The following is a 9,550-nucleotide window of genomic DNA, read 5'->3' as shown; positions in this document are numbered from 1 at the left end:
TCATTTCAGTGATGTTGCTTCTAAAAAAGGATCTCTTGCAGCAGTTCATGTGAGAATTGTGCAGTTTTTTTGTGATGTTTTTGGTCATGGTATGAGTTGTCAGTCACTCCAGGTTCATGTTCTAACCCTCCACAGCTGTTTTCATTTCTGTTATAGTCATCAGCCTTTTTTAGTGTCAGGTTTACAGTTCTCACCTTCTTGTTTTGTTGGATTTTGTCTTCTTCAAGTTTATTTATTACACGTTTAAGTTTCTGGTCTCCTGCATACTGGGTCTTCTGGTTCATGCCAGTTTCTAGTTTAGGTCAGACTCAAACTATGAACAAATTAAACAATTTGTTGAAGCTACCGTTCAACCTCTTTAACCCTTGTGCTATCCTAGGCACTTTAACATTGGGAGTTGGGTCATCTAGACCCACTAGACAGTGCATTGAACCCTTTTTCTTCAATGATTTTTGATCTTCAGTGGTGTCCATGGATTACATGAAATCTTTCCATCTTTATCCACCTCTGTCATGGTAGGGAGAACACGTCAATGGAAAGGTGGGGTCATAGGATAGCATACGGGTTAAAGGTCATTTTCTGACTGCATATATTCAAATTCTTGTCTTTTTTCAGAATGAATAGTTATACGGGATGAACGGGCCTGGTTTTGCAATCAGACAAAATGATCAGTCTTTTAGCCGTCACCAAGACAAATGAACGACCTTGGGAGTATTTCAGGCAGGCAGCTCGAGCAGTGAGTTTACCTGGTTACTCCTCCCTGCGGGTGGTTCATTCTAATCAACTCACCTGCTCAGCATCCTACTTAAAGTTCCAGGTCTGCGGTCCGATCGCTCTTTATCCGTTTCCGCGAGGTCTGCGTTCGTCGCGGCTTCCACCTGTGAGCTCCGTTTCGGGTAGTTTAATATCCAAAGTTTTCTATGGAGATCTTCATTTTATGTATCTGAACGGAGCCTTATGCCAAACTAAAAGAAATGTGGAAATAAATCTTTCTTTACGGCATTACTTGTCTGACTGAGAAGTATTTCTGAATATTCCTTTATTCAAGTTGTTGTGAATCAGGAGCAGACAAAAAAATGCCATTGGAAAAAGTTTGTATTTGTAATGTACTGTAGAAGATACGTGGGGTGAGCCAGAAGCTCTCTGCTCTATTCTGTTCATCCAATCGTAGATGAACAGATCCATGAACGTCTTTGTTTTCCTAGAATCTGGATCAGAACTGGACGGCTGGACAGCACTAATGTTGCATCAGTAACATTAGGTTGAGGGGTGTGAGGGGCTGTAAGCTAGAGTGTAAACAAGGGAGTGATTGGACATGACCACGGGTTTACTCCTTAAGTCCATAAGTCAGAGGTGAATTTCTAATGAACTTCTGCTCTGCAGAAACTATGTCCTGGAAAACGACACAGATTTTTAGATTTTAGATCATTATTTTTAAGACCACTGGACCAAAGGCTTTGAGAATAGATCAAAAGATGATTGTGGGTTTATAAAGGATTTTTCAGTCTTTAAGCTAGTTTGTTAGCATAGCTGTTACAAGATCTTTACTTCGTCATTTATTGGTAAAATTAATTTGTTTACAATTACCAAGGATTTTCAAAATAAAGCTGGAGGGCTGAGAATCGTGTTGATTTCAGATCAGAGCTGTATTATTTTTATTAATCATATACATGACTTTTATAAGTAACATAATCTGCATATATTTTGGATAAATGAACAGCATTTGCCATGTTGATTTCTAAAAAAGTTATTTTTTACATAATGATTTAAGTAATTCATCTTTGTCATGTGCTTATTGATATTTTAGGATTCTTAATTCTGTCTGATAAAAGTTATGAACTGATAATGATAAATCATGTCATAAATTGGTTACAGTAGAACAGGGGTGGTATTAAGTAAGTTCACTTCCTCCCACTCCCTTACAAACTATATTTATTAATATGTCTAATTATCCTAAGTTTGATTCATCATTATATGAATGTATAACTGATGATTGCATTGATTTTGTGTATTATTCCTATTTGATTGCTTGAAATGGTTTATTTCAAGCATTTGATTGCTTGAAATAAACCATTTCAAGCAATCAAATCAAATGTACATCCAGCACTGAAATCCTTGTCATCTGTCCTTTGTGTCCGATTAGATGTGCAGTGAAGGTTTTTCCACTGAATCCTTTCTGTCTTTTGGTTGTCAGAGATCTTTTTGCTGAAAATACTTTGACTCGTGATTCTCCTAAATTTCCCGTGAGAGCGTGTTGGGCTCACAGACTGTGACTCAGCCTGTACCTTGTTTGCTTAGGCAGCGGCGTGGAACCGCGACAAACCTCAGGGAAAACTGTAAGCCCGTCCATCATAATCCCACCTGCTCAAACTTTTAGCTCTCTCTGACACACCGTCCTCCTTGGGGAGATGTCGTAGCTGAAAAAAGGCAGCAGAGCAGAGAGAAGCACCGTGGGAAAGCAAAGCTCCAGGGAAAATGGAGGCTGCTGAAATGATGCGGCGCTTGTACTCACATTTCTGGGCGAATGATGGATTTAATTTAACCACTTAAGACCCAAGCTGATATTTTAGCTAACCCTTTTGCACACTTATTTACAGAAATGAATTACTTTGTTAACTAACCCAAAATGTGATGTTTTTACGTGTGAACACGGGTCTTAAGAGGTTAAAGTCTTGGATGCTGATGCTGGCCTGGGATTGATAAACTGCATGATAAAAAAACGTAAATCCATCCGTCTTCTAACCTTTGGAGGTTCACAGGTGGAGCTGGATCGGACTCCAGCTACTCCGGGCCGGAGGCGGAGTCTTACCTGGACAGATCAACAGTCCATCACAAGGCACCTCTCACACAAACACAGTCACATTCACTCTTTAGGGAAAACTTTAACCAACAGTTCAAATAAATGTATTGCAAGAGATCTACAACCAAAATAAACCAAAGGTGCTATAATGAATTAAAACGTTTAACTTGTTATTGTCGTTGTCTTCAAAAGCTGATTTCTGGTTTTACAAGTTTCCACCACAACATGCTTGAAAGAAAGGAACCCAGAACATTTTAAATTTTAATTGGAATGGTGAATGTTTTTTGCGTTCTTTGGAATTCGGTGCAGGTAGACGCGTCTAAGGCCTCAGGTATCAAAGCTTTTCTTCAGGGCTGCAGATCTCAGTTGTTCGAAATGCTTGTCTTTTTGTTCTGATCAGCAAATATTGTAGAGAGAACCGGTTATATTTTGACGAATCAAGACACTGTGACACTTTGAGCTTCCAGCATAGATAGAATATCCAGGACTTAGTAGACATGAAGACCCAGAATCTGATGAGAGAAGAAACAAAAGCACAAATCAAGGAAGACTTTCACTGTCTTTTCTCCTCGTTTCTCCTCCTTTCTGCTCCTCCCTCCACGTCTGTCTGCTCCCAGCTCGACGGTTTATAAATAATTAATTTGGTTTTCTGTACTGGTTTTGTCTGTTTTCAGAGAAGATGTATCAGAGTTGAGGTCTGTTTTATTTCAATCATCTTTCTTTTTCTGCTTGACTTTGTTTCCTGTCAAGCTTGGTTTCATTTCTTCATCTCCACAGCTGTTTTTCTTCCCCTTATGTGTGAGTAAAAACGATAAAGAGCGTGAATTTACAGTCATGTTCTAGCTTTGTGCTTATTTATCACCCGCTAACATGTAATACTGTATAGTGCCTTGCTTAAGGAGACTTTGGCGTGTAGACTGAAGAAGGCAGTAATCAAACCAACCATCCAATTGAGCTTCCAGAGTTCCAGCTGCAGTGTTCATCCTAAAGAGCATCGATTATTATTAGTCATTGAATAATTAATTGAAAGTGATTTTCCACAGACTTTGAAGCCTCCAGTGTGTCAGCTGATGAAAAAGCGTCTGTGTGGGAACAGTTTCCACGGCGCTCCATCACTGTCAGAACGATGATGTCATGACGGCTTTGAAATCTGACGCATGCCAAATATAAGTTTTGCCCCACGGTGATCGATAACCTTCTTTGCTGCTCGGATCGGTTGTCCCCTGCACGCTTCCCTTCATGAAGAGTGTGCTTTTCATGTCTTTCGGTACTTTGTATAAAAGTTGTCTCACTTTGTGCGTTTGCCATCAGCTCCTGCCAGCCACCCCCTGTTGCATTTTCATGTGGAACTATTCGGAAAAGTTTCCAGTTTTAGCAGAAATCGTCGTTCTACTTTGACGGCTGCACGCTAATGCTATGGTGACACATCCCAAAATGCCACGGCGGCAACCTAAATACAAGTTTTTTTCAGCATGGAGGCGGCAGCCGGACGGGGGCCGCTGAAGTTTTAAGAAAAAGTCCGAGGATTTTGGAGGTCACGCTTTGGCAGTCTGGTGACAGACTGGTGGCAGGAAGGCAGCAGTATAGTAGTAAATGTAGGAGTTTTCTCCCTTAAATCCCTTAAATGTACCATCTGAAACTGTGCTATTTATATAAACTCATATTCCACGTCTTCTACTGTTGAGTCTGGGAATTTTCCAGTCCAGATGATGAAGGAGAGCCAGCTGGTTAAAATGTTCTGTCTGTGGTGTAACACCGCAGATGCTGTTTGAACGTGGCCTTAATGACCCTTCAGTTAGTGCCGCCTCGGACTCTCGCCTTATTGAACCAAAGCCGGCCCTGCAGGGCCAACAGGTGAGTAAATACTAATAGTAAGTGCTGGTGGGAGAGACAGCATTTTCAGGTTAAAGTGGCACAGCTGGCCTCCATGTTTGGGTTTCACTCATCTGCAGCGGTCTCTTCACTTGCTTGTCTATGATCGTTTCTTTAGAGTTGTGTTTGCTTGCAGCTTTTCTCTGGTTTTTGTATAAATGTTTTGCTGCTTTCTTCCTCTGGTTTGCTGAGTCCCTTTGGCTTTGTCGTGTTTTGCATTCTTGCTGAGCTCAGTTTGCGAGGCTTTTCAGCTGAAAGACCACAAGGGAAGAGCATAGTTCCATTTATCTTTTCTTTATCTATTTCTGTAATATGTGACTTTTACCCATATTTTTTTGATATCTTTCTTTAATAGTAATATTATAATGACACATCAATTGACATTTCCCTCTAAACCAAGAATTGGATTTCTTGTCATCTAGACTGGTCAAAAGTCCTTAAACCCTGATCGAGTGTAAGTCAAAGTCTGCACACAAACACAAAGGGGAACAGACGTCTCCACACATCCTGCACTGATGGCTACAGGCTACACATGCAGTGAAGCCAAATCTTACCTCTGTAGCCGTTTTCAGAGCGTTCTCGCTCCTGCTGTCCTCTTTTCAGCTCCTCAGTGACCAGTTGTTCCCTGAAGCTGCCCGTTGTCTTCAGCCTCAGTTATTCTCATGTGTCTTCTGGACATTCATATGTGCTAAAGCTGTTCTCCTGCATCCATCTGTCTGGGTTTTTATTTCTTTATTTATTAGACTTCAACAACAACAATATTATTTTTTACTGTTGTTCTTTATAATAATCTTTACTCAAAAACGTTCTATAACTTTTGAAGTTTTTTCATTTTGTTTACTAAAAATACTTAAATACTTAACCATTAATAAATCTTCTTGAAAAGAACTTCAGCAGGAATTAAAAAAGTTGGGAATGACCTGAGACAATCTAATAACACAAAGAACCCCTACAGCAACACAAGGGACTGAAAATGATTTAGTGATGAATGCCTGCAGTATGCATCAGTGTCCGTCATCTTATTTGGAATATATGTGGAAAAAACTCAACCCCAGGTCTTATTTTAATGTATAATAATTACGTCCTCCACCTTCAGATTGCAACGTCTGCATCAGAAGGATTTCATGCTCAGCTAAGCAGCAGTCAGAGCTTCCCTGCTCCATTTGCTCGAATGCTGCCCTCGTTCCTGTGTGCAAACACAAGATAGGATTTGATTTATTGACCAAATCGTTCCTTTTTTCCACCACAATATGGTGATGATGTTCCCTCTGTGATGGTTCTCTTATTGGCACTTTTTCCCGCTGACCTGTTTTGTCAAACATCACAACACTTAAAGACAACTGCAAACATGCAGAGTAGGTGGACAGCTACTCTCCTCTGCTCATTTTGTTAATTTTTATTCATCTGAAATGCATTAGATCACTTGTAGTTACAGTTTTACTCATCTTATATATGTTTTAGCCAAATACATTCTTTTATTGTGATGTAAAAGTTCTGAAGAAAACATTCTCATGTGTTAAAATGCATAGATTGTGGCAGATGAAGAAATCCTAGCTGTAAATTAAGAGGGTAAACATTTCTGTTAAAGCAAAATTGAGCTCAAATTAACTAATAAACTATAATTGTTAAACTACAGTTTTACATCCTATAATTTTGCACTGAAAAATGGTCTAATTTAAGCTTATGTTTCTACAATCATTCCAATTTGTCTTCAAATGTCTTGGTATTTAAGTCACATCTCCTTAAGCACATCTATGATCTTTGAGGTCTCACACTCAGGTTTTTCCTGTCTTGCTTCTAATACTCAAAGATTCTCCAAACGCTCTCAGTTTTTTCAAAAGTGATTTTTTTTTTTTAACTGGCGAGAGTCTTCTGATCTTCCTTTCTGATTTTGAGTGTTTAAAAAAGTGTCAACATTTCTCTGCCTTGTGCCACGAAGCTACTGATTGTTCAGGTTTGAGTGAATCTTAAATTCTAGCGGTCGCATGGCCTGTTCTCAGAAAAAATCTTTGCATTTACTGTTCAACTACTTTAGCCCCTTTTATTTCATTTGGTTTGCTTTGACATTCATACCTGGAAGCCTCATGCAGTTTCAACAGCATCTCGACTGGGGCGGAACAAGCAATGGCTAAAAAACTAAATAGAATGTGATTAAAATAATTAGTTTGACGTCCAACTGCTGTGTACAGGGGGGTTCTTGTTTATCTTGCTGTAAAAATAGCTAAATTTGATGGGTGAGATCTGCAAAGTAGGATTCTAGATGTTGAAAGGCTTTAAATCCCTTCACAACACATTTTATCCACTTTTCTCAGACAGACTTTTTGATTTGATTTGTCCCTCTTTTCCTCTCCCCTCCTGGGGAGTGGGAGTGCTTCCAGACTCCAGTTGGCTCATCCGTGCTCCAGTTGCTGACCGTCTACCTCGCCTCTGCTCCTGCTCCTACACCTGGCTGTGGTTCCTGTCTCCGGCTCGACTCGCGCCTTTGACTGTCCCCACAACCACGGCTGGATGAAGCTCGTCTGCTGGACTTTTATATATGTAGTTGTAGATTTAGATAAGTTAATTCTTTAAGAGTTCTGGTAAATCGCCTGTCCGTCCTGGGGGAGGATCCCTCCTTCATGTGGGCACCCCTGAAGTTTCTTTGTTTTTTCCTGAATCCGTTTTTTTGGGAGTTTTTCCTTACCGCGAAGGGGGGTCTAAGGGCAGGGATGCCAGTATAGCTTAGTCAGTTTGTTAGTTCATTTTAGTATTTTTCTATTGAACTCTTTGTATCCGTGATCCTTTTGAGTTCATGTTTTACTTCGAAGCCCATCGAGACGACTGTTTTTTTGAATTTGGGCTATACAAATAAAATTGAATTGAATTGAAATTTGATTTGATTTGAAATGGTTTATTTCAAGCAATCAAATCAGAATAATACACTAAAAACATGACAATCATCCGATTAACATTCATACAATGACGTATCAAACTTAAGATAATTAGCCCTAAAATGTAATATTTGAACATCTACACACTTTCTCTCTTGTTTAAACTATTAAAGTATAAAACTTCATAGAGAAAAATAGGTCCAGGATTATAGAATGAAAACAAAGATATGGATTGCGATCAAAGATTTATGTAGATTCGGCATTCTTTACAGGAGTCATGGCACAAAGGGAGTGATGGACAATGCTCTACAGCCAATCAGGACACAGAACACAATGCCCAAACTAAAAGGGGCAATTTTGCACTGAAAAAAATCTGTGTAGTAAAAGGCTAACCGCGCTAAATCAAGGGAATCCTACATTCTTGCTCACCACATCAACTGATGAGACATTTTGGAAGCTAATTTTGTCCCTTTAGATTTGCTTTTAATCACTAAATTGTTTACTCTTGTCTTTGGTTTGCTGAAATGCCTTAATGCATTCACACTTTGGCTGCACCACACCAGGGTTCACTTGCATGTCAATCATTGCTCTGTTTTTTGGTAGAAGTTTTGTTTTGTTTTTTGGTTCATACCAGAATTCAATACAATATTTGCAAGGAAATGAGATAATCCAAGGATACGAACTATGGTGCAACCTTTGAATGTCGCTGCAATGCGTCTGTACCTAACTACTTTCTTTCTGCTTTTTTTTTCCTGCTACATAAACCGTCCACATCAAAGGCCAAATAAAGAATCACATCTCTGTGGTGACCCTCGTAGAATGCAAACACGTTTAAACCTGTTCACATCCGTGCACGGAGTCTTGTCTATACGGACTCTGTCTTTTTCTCCTCCATGCACACCTCCACCTCCCCAGGCGTCCTTCCAGCTGCTCCCTACCCTCACAACAAATCTTCATGCCATCTGAAAGCATCCTCGTCCACGCAGCCTCCTGCCGTAACACATTTGTCAACATGTCAATCATCACCACCTTGAAACCAGCTGTTACTCCAACCGCCCGTCTTCACAATCGTATACTTCACTGCCGGTTCTTCATTATCATCTTAGTTGCACAAGTCATCCTTTGATATTCAGTGGACTTGAATGAATCAACAAAAACACTTTGTGGCTTTTTCTTTAACCTAATTTTCTGAGTTTCTAGTTATAAAATAAGATGATTCTTTTCAAGGCCATGCAGTCAGACTCTCTTGGGACACATCCAAACCAAAAAGAAAGTTGCTTTTATTACACGGCTCAGCAAAACTTGTAAAAGTTACTGTTTTGAAATGAGAACAACCCGGCAGGCTTATTGCATTTCTCTGCTTCTTTCTCAGTGACCCAGAAAAGTGTCTGAGCGAAACATTTTAGAGGTCCAGGTCCACCGAAAAGAGAAGAGAGAGGAGAGGAAACAAGCAGGAATGCACAAACACGTTACGGACCGAAAGAAAACAAAAGAATGGGAAGGATTTCATTAGAGACATTTCTGAAGCTTATGCCACTTAAATGAAAACCCACAGACTGTGACAACAGACTGGACAGCGGATGCCGTTGTGTAACACCTCATCCTCAAATGATGCTTTGAACTGACATCTCTACTGTGAAGATGTCTCATTTCATTTAAATGGCTGTTAACTCCATTAACTGTCCTGCTGTGTCTTCTTTCTGCCTTTTGTTGGAATTAGAAGCCAAACATGTGAGGGCAAAGGAATTCAAATGAGGAGATATCTGGTTTTTTGGTTTTAGTTTTGTATTTTTAGGTTGTGTTTTTAAACCTCTATTTAAGATTTAATTAAAATATTATCGTTAAATGTCCTATTATGGACATGTTTTTACCGCCGTGCATCACTACATTACATATTTCAATAAGGAGAGATTTTAGGAATGGGAGTAAAGATTTATTTGTGAAACAGAAAAGTGTACAGGAAATGAGTCCATAACCTTTGACGGTTGGACTCCAATGACATCTGGCA

The sequence above is a fragment of the Oryzias latipes genome, chromosome 1 (assembly GCF_053564925.1).
Source record: "Oryzias latipes strain Hd-rR chromosome 1, Olatipes_Hd-rR_3.1".
NCBI lineage: Eukaryota > Metazoa > Chordata > Actinopteri > Beloniformes > Adrianichthyidae > Oryzias > Oryzias latipes.
This window is presented reverse-complemented; position numbering follows the sequence as displayed.